Genomic DNA, 14,724 nt, shown 5'->3' on the forward strand with positions numbered 1-14,724 from the left:
TCAGTTTTGAATGGATTTTTCCTTCTTTCCCTGTGCTTCTCTATGTTTTTCCTTTCTTGGCCCAATTTTCAAAAGTAAATTGTTCAAGAGTTGCAAATATGAAATTCTCTATATAGCACCCCAGGTTTTATCTGAATAAAAGGTTCAATAGAAATCTAACAAATAATGTTTTAGTGAAAATGTTTACTTCTCACTGATATGTAGATGAGGAATTCTGTTAGGATCACATGCTTTCTTGTTTATTGTCTAATTTATAAATAGACTGATCTACAAGCATATGCAAAAGGCAGGAACAGGGCGTGAAATTTCATGAAGGGCCTTAGTGTGTCACCCAGCTTTCAGAGTCCTTTAGGATAATTCTAAGCTAACAATTCAATACTACACACATTGAATATATACCTCATGTAAGGCAAGTGTAGGGTCCTGGACAAATAGAAACAAACAAGACATAGCAGCTCCCTCTTAATGATCTAGTAAAGGAAATGAAATGCAAATTACTCATGATACCGTATCTCATTAATTCTGTAACACACTTTTTTGGGGGTACTTTTTCACATGTTGAAATCGAGATGGTGTGTCACAGTTCAGTTAATAGTGTTTTTTTCATTCTTTGTGGTATGTAGGGTAACGATGCACATTATACTTGATATCCTCTTACAGCCAAGAAAATATGGAAATAAGTTTCTATGAGAACAGCATATACTCTGTGTCATAGGATCAAAAAGCAAGGAGGAGTTACTTCTCCTAGATAACATAGAGGGAGACTTCATGGAGGAAGAAGCATATGAGATGGATTTCAATAAGAAAAAGTGCTAGAATAAAGACCACCATAGGTCAATTGGTTCCTAAACTTTCTATCACCAACGCGTACTTTTATTGCCTATCTCTCCCCCTGTCCAGTTTTGTTTTCAAAATGATTTTGTCATAGTAAATAAATGTGCATTTACCAAGAGATACTTTACTTCTCAATTTGTTAGCAAAAGCCATACATTACTGGTAATCAGAATCTCTCTCTTTTTTTAAGATTTACTTATTTATTTTTAGAGAGAGAGACAGAAGAGAGAGAAAAAGAATGCAGGGGGGAGGGGCAGAGGGAAAGAGAGAATATGGAGCAGACTCCCCACTGTGCACAGAGCCCAATGCGGAGCTCGATGTCAGGACCCTGAGATCATGACCTGAGTTGAAATCAAGAGTCAGATGCTTAACTGACTGAGCCACCCAGGACCCTGTTAATCAGAATTTCTAATCAGATGAGAAAATCAGTACTCTCATACTAAGCATTTTTGGCCAGAAGCCAAGAAATTTAATATTTTAGTCTCCGAAGTTATTATTCCAGGTAATGTTCATCTGTACTAGGATTTTTGAAATATTCACAAGAATTCATCCCAGATGGGAACACCACTCTACATGAAAAATGCATCATAAGAATATACGTAGACAGGGCCCCCACACACTGTGATCCTTAATATGGTTTGCCTGGTGCTTTGAGTAAAAGAGGAAAGATTAGAGAAGATGAAACAGGAATTATGAGAGGACCAGCTCATGGAGAGTCTTGAATGTCATACTTAGGACTTAGACTTTTATTGTAACTATCACGGAAAAAATCATTAGCTTGAGTATAAAAGAACAAATAGAATGAATTTGGTTACCAAAAAAGAAAAGAAAGAAGAAGAAGAAAAAGAAGAAAAAAAACTTAGATATGATAACCACAAGAAGTAAAACCTAGATGACTAAATTCCCACCAAAAGAACATAGACATGCCAGAGCTTGTCTGCTCACCTATAGTGCAGTAGCTGCCAGTAAGACAGGTGGAGGAGGAATGCATAAGCTGCACCATCAATTCTGTATTTCTGTTGTGAGGATTCTAAGCAAAGTATTGTGTAATAGTAAGAGCTTAAATTCTGGAGTTAGACCACCTAGGTGCATGTTCTGACTCTACTGCATTCTAGTTCTGTGGCTTTAGGTAAGTTATTGAAGGTCTTTGACCTTCAATTTTCTTTTTTATAAATGGAGAAAATGGTATTATCAATATTAGCAGATATTTGTAGAAATGACATAATTTGGGGCGCCTGCGTGGCTCAGTCGTTAACCATCTGCCTTCGGCTCAGGTCATGATCCCAGGGTCCTGGGATCGAGCCCTGCATTGGGCTCCCTGCTCCGCAGGAAGCCTGCTTCTCCCTCTCCCACTCCCCCTGCTGTGTTCCCTCTTTCGCTGTGTCTCTCTCTGTTAAATAAATAAATAAATAAAAAAGAATGACATAATTTTTGTAAGTTGTCTGGTGCACAGTTAGCAAGACTTAACACTTAGTTTCTTTTAGATCTTGCTTAGAAATCCAAAATGATGTGGAAGCAAAGGCAAGAAAAAAATTAAATTTCTTTACCTCCCACAGCCCACTGACAAGGCCTTGAAACAGGCAGAGTGACAGTGCTCTCGGAACTCCGCTGCCTCAATGTTAATACTTTGCTAAGGGCAAAAGGCAATCTTAACCTGACCCCCAAGGATCCTGTAAATCTACTTCAACATAAAAATTCCTTTGGAAACCTCTTTTATCTCTACTCCCCAAGATATATGTTGGCAATTATCCCCCAAGCATATGACCCCCGATATACATCTGAAGGGTCTCATGACTAAGTTTTTGTTAGACAGTAATAAATGACTTTTTTCTAACAATAGCTAGCCTCTCAAGGTTGTGGAAATCTTGTTTCCAAAATTCCTTAGAGACTTCCGCTATCCCTAACTCCCTCCCAACTTGCAAGTATATAATGGGCCACTCCTCATGACCCCAGTGAGGCTCTTTATGCCCAAGAGTCCCATTCCTGTGCTTCAGTAAAACCACCTTTTTGCACCAGAGACATCTCAAGAATTGTTTCTTGGCCGTTGGCTCTGAACCACAACATCTTTCCTACATCAAAAAGACTGCATGGTGGTGTAGAACAATAAATTCAGTCTTCTCTCTTCTCATCATGTTCTAAGATGCCAAACTGGCTGGTGATCAAAACCCTAAGGAGAAAACATATGCTCCAGACACCAGCTTTGTCTTGGCAATGATCTGCGTTTAGCTTGACGGTAAATAGGAGGTGACAGCTGAATCTGGTGTGGAGATTCCAGGAGGGTGGTTTTCCTGGAGGACTTTAACTGGAAGCTCATCTATTGCAAATAAATTGTCGTTGTTGTAAATACATGAGAGTAGGGGTAGAGGGTCTTGCAGAAGAAAGTCCTGGAACTCCTGAACAGGGCTGAAAATAAAAAGTGGGAAATAATGTTGATAGTATATCCTGTTGATGAGACCATGGCTGCCATCACCCCCCCAATTCCACAAGTTTCTTTAGCAATTCCTTTTAAACAGCCATATCTGAAATGGGTACTGCAGAAAATTTTTTCCATGAATGTGCTTAAATATATGCTGGAAAGTAATAGTTAAGCCTTATCTTTGTTGTGTATTTTTGGAGTGTTTAAAGTGCTTTCACCTTTACAATTTCATGTTTTCCATATGACCTTTTGAGGAAAGTGGGGTATTATTATCCCCCTTTTCCATATGAGGAATCTAAAATGGCACGTAGTACAGGGAACCTACCTAATTAATGGTCATGGTCAGTAAGTAGAAAAGACCCCTACCTTTTGACTGAAATTTGAGTCTACTATGTCCTTGTCTTTATATGAAGATTTCTAACTATTTTTCTCAGTAGGTAGTAATAGTCATGATCCATCCCCTTTTTGGAGAATTTTTCCTCTGATATTAATTATATTTTCTTATTCAACAGTTTTATTTCAGGCCTTGCTGCTTCTAGGGTCACAAGAGACTAACATTTGCTGTTTTTCATCCTGCATAGTTTTGGGAGGATGTTATGGAAAACTGATAGCATATCACTTCCTTCCTCCGGTTTGATCCCAGGCTTTCAGAAGATTGGAGACTTGAACGGCTCATCTGTGAGAGTGGGTTGAGGGATGAATTACTTAACACCTGGTCAGAGTTAGATTTCATTTTTTTTTCACACCTTACATCTGTTCACCTTCTGATCTTTACTGACTAGGACATCGGCTATAACACAATTGATTCCCTTCCTTTTACTTTCTGGGGGCCGTCAAATCAAGTAAAATCCACTGTCCTTCACAAGAAACAAAACTCTCTTCTCTGGTTCAGAGAGTGTCACATTCCTTCCATGTTACTCAGCATTTTACAGTCACTTTGAGGCATAGAACACCCTCACCCCATTTTTTTCCCTTCTCATTTTAAACAGGAAATCACCTCTGAGAAACCCCTGGGTGAAGAAAAACCATGGCATGAAATCCTACTTAAGACATCTCATGAAAGTTACAATAGCTTTTTGCAAAAACCCCAGTGTTCTCATCCTTTTACTAGTAATTCTATTCAGATGTTAACAGCATTTTATTAGTAATCGTGTCAATGATTGGTCAAATCACCTCTCTAGTGTTCCAAAAGGACCAGTTTGGTTATCTCCATTACAAACCATCCCCAAATTTACATTACAAACAACAGTCGTTTATTTGCTTATGATTTTGCAATTTGGGCAGGCAAAAGAAGTCATTGGGGTGGTGGTTCTAGTCATCTCTCTCAGAGTCTCTCAGGCAGCTGTGGTGGCCTGGAGGCTTGAATGGGGCAGGGGTGTTCAAGATGGTTTTTGTACTAAGTTGAAAAGTATCTCCCAAAATTTCATGTTTACCCAGAACCTCAGAATGTGGTGTTATTTGGAAAAGGGTCTTTGCAGATGTAATTAGATAAGATGAGACCATGCCGGAGTAGAATGTGCCCTAATTCAATATGACCATTGTCCTTCTAAGAAGAGAAGAGGAAGAATGCCACGTAACAAGAGACAGGTTAAATTAGAGTGATGTCACTGTAAGCCAAGGAACCCTGAGGATTGTTGGCCACCATCAGAAGCTGGAAGAAGCAAAGAACACATTTCTCCCTCAGAACCTCCTGAAGGAAACAGCCCTGCTGACACACCTTGATTTTGGACTTGTAGCCTCCAAAAGTGTGAGTGAATAAATTTTCTATTTTTTTAAGCCACCCAGTTACAGCAGCCCTAGGAAACAAAGGCAGGTTTACTTGCCTTAGCTGGGATGGCTGGAATGGCTGGGGACTGACCCACCCCCACCCCCCTCCCATCTCTCTTGGTCTCTCCCTCCATGTGGTCTCTCCCCCAGAGTAGCTGGGCCTCTTTATGTGGAGGCTCCATGTTGCCAAAGAGTGAAAGTGGAAGCTACCAGACAGCTTCTGGATTAGGCCCAGAGCTATCACTAGCTTCTTTCTGCCATGTTCTCTTAGTTAAGGCAAATTGCAGAGCCCGCTCAGATTCAGGAGGAGGAAACAGACTCCACTTGTTGATGGAGGAGTGACAGACATACACAGGGATGGAAGGAATTGTTGATGTCCATCTTTGGAGTCAGTCCCCAAGGACTGTAGCTACCTGAGTTTGAATGAGTATTTTATTCCATGATACACCTCTTAGCACAAGTTATTATATAGGCTTAACCAGACTTCTTACACTGATGATCTTCTACACTTTCAAGTCGTGTCTTTGAATGTCGGCCAGCCTATGCCTCTGTGTTGGCCTCTCCCAGCTGGGCAAGCAGAGGTCCAGGGGTCAGGCAGCCCACGCTGAGATTCTGGGATCTAGGATTCAGCATGGGAGTGGGTGCAGTAGCCTGTGGGAGTGGTACTGCGGCATTGCTTGTGTCAGAAATGATTGTTTCCATGAGGTCAGTTCTGACCACAGTCCATAACCACTCTCCAAACTACAGTTATAGGATGACGGTGTCTTTCTGTGAAAAACTGTAATTGTTGACACAATCGAGACAATGCATATGACCAGGTGAAATAGGAGAAGTAGCTGTAAGAATAAAAATCAGCAGCTGAGGCCCCTGCCAAGAGCTCCTGCCAGAAGATGGCGGCCACAGAGCTGACGCTGCCTGAGAAGTCCCTGGGGCTGAGTAAAGGGAACAAATACAGCGTTCAGGGTGAGCGCCAGATTGCAGTTCTTCAAACAAACAATGGTCCAAGTCTAACAGGACTGACTCCTATAGCAGCTCATCTTGTCAAGCAGGCCAACAAAGAATATTTGCTTGGGAGCGCTGCAGAAGAAAAAGCCATCGTTCAGCAGTGGTTGCAATACAGGGTAACTCAAGTAGATGGACACTCCAATAAAGACAATATCTGCAACTCTGTTGAAGGATCTTAACTCCTGTCTTGAAGATAAAGTCTGCCTTACAGGATTTAACTTTACCTTAGCAGATATCCTATTGTACTATGGACTTCATTGCTTTAGAATTGACCTGTTGACCTGACAGTTCAAGAAAAGGAGAAATATCTTAGTGTGTCTCGCTGGTTTTGTCACATTTAGCATTATCCAGGGATTATGCAACATCTGTCCATTGTTCTCTTCATCAAGAACAGATGATATACTAATTCCCACTAGAAGCTCTCCATGACATACAGAAGTGTGATCACAAATATTTTAAATGGAAAGTGTATTCTGGACCAGAGAACCAGCATAAATTTATACACAGTCCTTCTTTATTTGCTGAAGTTCATGGAATTAACTTATGTCTGAAAAAAAAAAATCAACAGCTGAAACTTGACTTGAGAGTTTTAGAGGGCACAGGTATTGAACTCAAGTTGGTTTGATTCTAAATCCCTGTACTTCCACTATAAACAGCATAGTCTTTCATGAAGTACTGGAATGTCTGTGGAAGAACTTAAAAGGTAGGTAAAAAAGAAGCTGTAACTTAATGTTATTAAGAAATGGAATGACATTGTAGGGTAGTGCAATATGTCTCTCTCAGGCAACATAATTTTTTTCCCTTAAAATATATTATTAATATCTGACACATACAAAAGAAGGTATGTATTCTACATGTACATAATAACATAGAGGCGCCTGGGTGGCTCAGTCGGTTGAGTGTCTGACTCTTGGTTTTCGCTCAGGTTATGATCTCATGGTTGTGAGATTGAGCCCAAGTCGGGCTCCACACTCAGTACAGAGTCTGCTTGGGATTCTCTCTCCCTCTCCCTCTGCCCCTCCTGCTCTTTCTCTCATTCTCTCTCTCTAAAATAAATAAATAAATCTTTAAAATAATAATAAGAAGAACAGTGAACTCACACCTAACCTAAGAAGTGGAACATTGACAATATCATTGCATCAAACTTCTTCCCCCTTCTCCATCTAGAAGATCTCCATCTGGGGGCACCTGGGGGCTCGGTTAGAGGAGCCTGTGACTCTTGATCTTGGGGTCATGTTTGAGCCCCACATTGGTTGTAGAGATTACTTAAATAAATAAAACTTAAAAAAAAACAGAAGGTTTCTATCTGATCTATAACCACAATTCTGAATTTTGTACGTATCATTCCTTTGCTTATTAGGCAAACTAGATCTTCAGGTTGGAATTAAAAGGGGGAAATCTAGCTTGGCTCCTAGTTAACTGCAAAACAGTTTTCTGGTTATTAGCATATTAACTCATCTGCTTTTTGCGTATCTTGTGCACGTGTGGCAGGACACCTACATGATGAGCAGCCTCTAGAAGCGGGAGTGATTTCATGAGGACTGCTGGGTTTACGATAATGCCTCACAGTTAAGCAGATGCAGTAGCTTCCTTCTTCTGGTCCTACACGGGTACTGTGAGCCCAGGACACTTCCAGAGACCTTCCTTCTCATTCTGCTGTTAAATTGCATCTCTTTATCATATTCTTCTTGGGTGTCTGGGTCAGCTGTACTCCAGCTTGCATCTGTAGCTTCTAGAAGACCGGGGAGTCTAAAGAGTTTCAGGACTGAAAATGTGACAGCCATGGGGCTGTACCAGCAGGAGTGTGTGAAGTAATTTTCATAATCTGTTTTCCAAGACAATCACAGCAGCATGGAAAAGTTTTTTGAGGAGGATGCAAAATCTCAAAGGTAAAAAGTCCACCTGGGACATATTTGCTGTTGAGTTACTTCAGGGGCGTATAAATCATGCAAATTCTGTTATGATCACTTTCATTGCAGACAAATACTTTTTTTCCACTTGGAGAGTTTTTAATTTCATTTCCCTTTTATAAAAGTAAAATGATACGCACATGGGTTTTTTGTTGTTGTTGTTGTGCAGAAGATCTAATAATGAAGTGTACTGTTGCCTCGTTTCCCGTCCCCAGTACAATTTCGTAGAGTCAACCAACTTTAAAGAGTTTTCATTTCTAGTTCTTTTGGTGGCCTCCTGAATATCCTTAAATAATATGCTACTCCTTGACTTACTAGAAACACTGTTTATTCATTCATCCTTACTGAATTTTGATATTATTTCATTTTTTCTAATGGCTGCAACTGCACACTCTCTGACCGCTAACTTTTACTGTCCCCCACTGAGGGACATGCCTGTTCTTCAAACATACCAGGTTTACTTCTGCCTCAGTTCCCTTGCCCTTGCTGTTTCCACTGCCCGGAATGCTTTTCCTTCAGTTAGGCCCATACCCCACTCCCTCTAGTCTTTACTTCATAGTCATTTCAAGAAGACAGAGCTGGGATTGAAATCCAGACACTAGCTCCAGAGCCCCCACTCCTATTGTACTACACATCCTCAAGTCAAGGTTGATAATACTGCATTTTGTTCTATACTTACATTAAAATCTTCCCTGAGTGGATTCTTAAAGTTTGAAAATGAATAATCTGTTTTTACACTCTATATTAGGATTATTGTCCTTTTTGGGGGGTCCCAAGTCACGATTTTTTTGCCGATCAGAGGAGACTGTTCCTAGATGCTTCCTTCCTTTGTGCCCAACTTTGTTTACTTCCCTTTCTGATCCTGGAGGCTAGTGAGACTGTAGTCAGTCAGAGCTGGTCTTTCCTTTACTGAAATGACCTGTGGTGGTCCCTCTCCTATTCTCTTTGTTGTTATGGATTTATTCCTTTACTGCCATTTGGTTGGTATCTCAAGTGTAGTGGGAAGCATGGCAGAAAGGAGCCGAACAAGGGAGGGAAAGCAAATACCAGTGTTCAGTGACTCATCTTGAACTGGAAGCTCCCAACAAATAGAGTTTTTGAAATTTTATTTTAAAATGAGACTCTGGAGGGGACACCTGGGTGGCTCAGTGGGTTAAGCATCTGCCTTCGGCTCAGGTCATGGTCCCAGGGTCCTGGGATCGAGCCCCGCATCGGGCTCCCTGCTCCGCGGGGAGGCTGCTTCTCCCTCTCCCTCTGCCTGCTGCTCCCCCTGCTTGTGCTCTCTCTCTCTGTCAAATAAAGAAATAAAAACTTTAAAAACATAAAATAATTTAAAAGTGAGAAGCTAGAACACAAAAGGGAAGGGGAGAACTAGCATTTGTTGAATGGCTTATCGTGTGCCAGACACTAAAATAAATACTTACCCCATATCAGCTGATGGAACCTTCTGACAGTCTGCAAGGCTAAAGGGGTCATGGTGGAATGAGAGGAGGATTTTGGAGGCTTGAAACCTTTTCTTCGTACCACTCGTGTGACATTTGGGACCCTCCACTATTCTGTCAGAAGGGTGATTCAGATCAGAAGACCTAGGATAAATATAGTCTGGGACATTGAAGCATATGGACTCCTTGAGGAGAAACCTTGGCTTTTGCTGACAGCCTCCTGGATTATCCATCAGCTTGTGGGCAAGAAGTAGTTTTGCATCTCTCAGTGTTGTAACGCTAGACAGAATCCATATGGCCTTGTGTTTACTATCATGAAGGGATATTTAGCTTTTATTTTTGAGGTGTAGAAAAGAGTAAATGATGGTAGAGTACATTTGAAAAGTGATGAATATTCGTAGGATACACCCATGTACTTCCAAACCCCAATATTTTCTGAAATAATTGTATAAAATGATTAATTTACATATCTCTAAAAAAAGCCTGAGGGTACCTAATGATGCACACACAGTTTAGAGTTCATTAGATTAGACTGCTGTTCATATTTATATAAAATAGAGTACAAAGACTTGCAAAACCCTAAAAATATAGCCAGGCTCTGTCATTCCTAACAATATTCTGAAAATTCCTAAATGTAGCTTTGATGAAATTTGGGTGCATGGGGAAATATTTCCCAAACTGCCTGACTTTTTTAAAGATTTTATTTATTTAAGAGAGAAAGGGAGATCATGGGTGGGGGGGAGAGGGGCAGAGGGAGAAGCAGGCTCCCCGCGGAGCAGGGAGCCTGACACAGGACTCGAATCCGGGTTCATCTGACACCAGCCACCTCCGCCATGCCGCCTAAGTTCGACCCCAACGAGATCAAAGTTGTGTACCTGACTGACCCGGTGGTGAAGTCGGTGCCACGTCTGCCCTGGCCCGGAAGATCGGCCCGCTGGGTCTGTCTCCAAAAAAGGTTGGTGATGACATCGCCAAGGCAACCGGTGATTGGAAGGGTCTAAGGATTACGGTGAAACTGACCATTCAGAACAGACAGGCCCAGACTGAAGTGGTACCTTCTGCCTCTGCCCTGGTTATCAAAGCCCTCAAGGAACCACCAAGAGACAGAAAGAAGCAGAAAAACATTAAGCACAGTGGAAATACCGCTTTTGATGAGATTGTCAATATTGCTCGACAGATGCGACACCGATCTTTAGCCAGAGAACTCTCTGGAGCCATTAAAGAAATCCTGGGGACTGCCCAGTCTGTGGGCTGCAATGTGGATGGCCACCACCCTCATGACATCATAGATGACAGCAACAGTGGTGCGCTGGAATGCCCGGCTAGTTAACTACAAAGGAAAATGTTTCAGTAAAGGATCATTTGACAACCAAAAAAAAAAAAAAAGGTTTTTGTCTCTTTTTCTCTTTGTTCATTTGTTTTGTTTCTTAAATTCCACATGAGTGAACTCATATGGTATTTGTCTTGCTCTAATTTATTTCACTTAGCATTATACCTTCTAGGTTTACCCATGTTGTTGTAAATGGCAAGATTTCATACTTTTTTATGGCTGAGTAATATTCTATTGTATATATGTATCATATCTTCTTTATCCATTCATCTATTGATGGACATTTGAGTTACTGTCATATCTTCATTACTGTAAATAATGCTGCAATAAACATAGGGGTTCAAATATCTTTTCGAATTAGTGTTTTCATTTCCTTTGGGTAAGTACCCAGGAGTGTAATTACTGGATCGTATAGTAGTCCTATTTTTAATCTTTTGAGAAACCTCCATACTGCCAGGCTACCTGACTCTTTCTTTCCATTAGTACAAGTGAGGATGGGAAAGGTCTTGCCTAAGACACAGCTGCAACTGTAGGAACAGAAACTGGTAGATTTCAAAAACCCTCTGGGCAGCTGCAGAATTATATTTTGTAGCAAACACATTAAAATAACTTCCAATCCATGCATTATGGGGAAAATGAATCACTTCTGTGCTGTCTTCAGAAATTCAAATTAAGTCATTTTTCAAAGGGAAAAGAAGTTGCAGAAATGCTAAGGTTGACTACCTCCTGATAAGCTCTATTCCCAAGCAGACAAGTGTATTAGAATTACTTTAGGAAGGTTGTCAGCTTTTCCTTGTTTGGGTCTAAATGAACTCCTAATATAAAAATGTTCCTGAATTAGACCTTGGCAGTCCCCTGCTTACAGATGGATTGAGTTCCCCAAATTGGATTCTAACCCTGTTGTTAGGAAATAAGAATACATATTGCATTGAAACAATGTTATACATGATGATTAGAGTCCCAGGCCAGCCCACAAAACTCATCTTTAACTCCCAGTGTTCTAAAAAGAATATTATAGGGGCGCCTGGGTGGCTCAGTTGGTTAAGCTTCTGACTTCGGTGCAGGTCATGGTCTCAGGGTCCTGAGATAAGGCCCCATGTCAGGCTCCATGCTCAGCGGGAGTCTGCTTCCCCTCCTTCTTCTCCCTCTGCCCCCCCCTGCTCATGCTCTCTCTCTCTCTCTCTCTCTCTCTAGTAAATAAATAGAATCTTTAAAAAAATAAAAAGAATATTATAGACCAGCGTTTTTCAAATTGGAAGCCTCAACCAATTAGTGGTTCATAAAAGCAACTTAGTGAATGGTGACAGCCTTTTAAAAATAAGAATAGGATAGAATGGAAGAGAAATTGTCAGAGTACATTGCATGAGATAAGGGTAGGTATTGTTTCATGGAACTCCTGTTTCAGATATGTGTGTAGTGTGCATTTGTATGCTGGGTAACAATGCAAATGTATGTTTTACTGTGGTCTAAGTCCAAAGAAAATTTGGGTAGCTTTGCAATAAGCCATGTCTCCCTGCAGGACGTGTTCAGAGTCACAACTCTGGGGGTCAGGATTACATTTCTGCAGATAGCGTGGATTTCAAGTGATTTAAACTAACTCCTGTTAAGCAGGAGATTTGTGTGCGTGTGTGTGTGTGTGTGTAGCCCTTGAATGAGAAGCTGGGGTGCCTGGGAAGGAGATGAAGAGTAGGAGAACGTGTACTAGTGGAGTGGGAAGTGATGACTGGAATTCCTAAGTGGGAGTTGACAAGTTTTTTGTGCTACTTGTGAGCTAAAAATGGTTTTTACACTTAAAAAAAAAATTGTTACAGAAATAATAAAATGTGACAGAAACCATATGTGGCCAGCAAAGCCTAAAGTATTAACTATCTAGCCCTTCACAGAAAAAGTTTGCAGAACCCTTTATTCTAGGGGGACAAGGAGCAAATACTTGTTAGGACTCTGAATGAAAGTAAGAAAAACCCAAAGTGCGCTCTAAAGCACCAAGCCAGAGGATAATGGTGTATCTTCACCTACTGTAACTCCAAAGGATCAAGAATAAGGACAAATCTTGGGCGCCTGGGTGGCTCAGTTGGTTAAGCGACTGCCTTCGGCTCAGGTCATGATCCTGGAGTCCCGGGATCGAGTCCCGCATCGGGCTCCCTGCTCAGCGGGGAGTCTGCTTCTCCCTCTGACCCTCTTCCCTCTTGTGCTCTCTATCTCTCATTCTCTCTCTCTCTCTAATATATAAATAAATAAAATCTCAAAAAAAAAAAAAGAATAAGGATAAATCTTAAAAGTTTTCAGTGAGAAAAGATGGAGTTCCTAAAAGAAGTGACTGTCAGGCCAACAGCTGACTCCTCATTAGCCAAGATAGAACAGAAGCAAAGTGTTAGAAAAAATACTTCCACCTGGAATTTTATGCCAGATAAGTTACCTTCCAAGATTGAGGGTCAAATAATTGGTTTTAACAATATTTTTTTTTGTATCTGTGTCTGAGTAAAAGCAAAAATAAACTATTGGGACTTGATCAAACTAAAAAGCGTTCGCATAGTGAAGGAAACCATCAATAAAGTGAAAAGACAACCTACTGAATGGGAGAGATACGTGCAAATGATATATACAATAAAGGGTTAATGTCCAAAAATATATAAAGAACTCACACAACTCAACACACACACAGTCTGATTAAAAAAATGGGCAGAGCACCTGGATAGACATTTTTCTAAAGAAGACATACGGATGCCCAGCAGGCATATGAAAAGGTGGCTCAACATCACTAAACATGAGGGAAATGCAAATCAAAACCACAATAAGATATCACCTCATACCAGTCAGAATGGCTATTATTAAAAAGACAAGAAATAACAAGTGTTGGCAAGGCTGTTGAGTAAAGAGAACCCTTGTGCGCTGTTGGTGGGAATGCAAACTGGTACAGCCACTGTAGAAATCAGTATTAAAAAATTAAAAATAGAACTACCATATGATCCAGCAATTCCACTTCTGGGAATTTATCTAAAGAAAACAAAAACACTAGTTCAAGAAGATATATGCAGTTCTATGCTCATTGCTGTATTATTTACAATAACCTGATATGGAAGCAACTTAAGTGTCCATGGATAGATGAATGGATAAAGAAGATGTGTGTGTGTGTGTGTAATACTATTCAGCCATAAAGAAGGATGAGATCGTCCCTCTTGTGACAACATAGAGGGTATTATGCTAAGTGAAATAAGTCGGTCAGAGAGACAAATACCGTATAATTTCTCTTAAATGTAGAACTTAAAAACAGAAACAAATGAACAAACAAAACAAAGTAGGAACAGACTCATAAATACCAAGAACAAACTGGCAGTTGCCAGAGGGGAAGTGTAGTAGGGGGATGGGCAAAATCGATGAAGAGGATTAAGAGGTACACACTTCCGGTTATAAAATAAGTCATGGGGATGTGAAGTACAGGAGAGGGAATAGAGTCAATAATGTAGTAATAACTTTGTATGGCAACAGATGGTAACTAGACTTACAGTGATCATTTCATAATGTATATAAATGTTGGATCACTATGTTGTACACCTGAAACTAATATAATATTGTATGTTAACTGTACTTCAATAAAGAAGATTAAGGGTTATATAAAGAAATTGTCTAACAAAAATTTTGTGATAATTTCCCTCCTGTAATCCCTCAGTGAAAGAACTATTAAAATAAGTATTCAGCAAGAATAAAAGAGAAACCTGAAGGAACATTTGTAAGAACAAATGTATATTTGACCATAAAGCAGAGTTCGAGAACTGTCAAATGATTGAATCATATAGAGTATGCTTTCTAACCACAACAGAATTGGGCTAGAAATGAGAAGATTACTAATAAATCCCCATATGTTTAGAAATTAAGTAACACACTTCTAAATAACCCATAGGTCAAGGAAGAAATATTTCAGTCAGAATGATAATGAATTATGACACATCAGAAGTTGTAGCATGTAGCTAAATATTTAAATACTTAGAGAAATTTATAACATTAAAATCATGTGTGAGAAAA

The 14,724-nt window shown here is 40.2% G+C and overlaps 1 pseudogene; it reads left to right on the top strand.

The window, feature by feature from the left end:
* The first annotated feature begins 5,886 nt into the window (after window positions 1-5,886).
* Window positions 5,887-6,438, top strand: LOC114208794 (eukaryotic translation elongation factor 1 epsilon-1 pseudogene; annotated as a pseudogene).
* The last annotated feature ends 8,286 nt before the right edge of the window (window positions 6,439-14,724 follow it).

This window comes from Eumetopias jubatus, unplaced genomic scaffold (assembly GCF_037043125.1).
Source record: "Eumetopias jubatus isolate StellerSeaLion01/CBP00866 unplaced genomic scaffold, mEumJub1_p1.0 scaffold_16, whole genome shotgun sequence".
Taxonomy (NCBI): domain Eukaryota; kingdom Metazoa; phylum Chordata; class Mammalia; order Carnivora; family Otariidae; genus Eumetopias; species Eumetopias jubatus.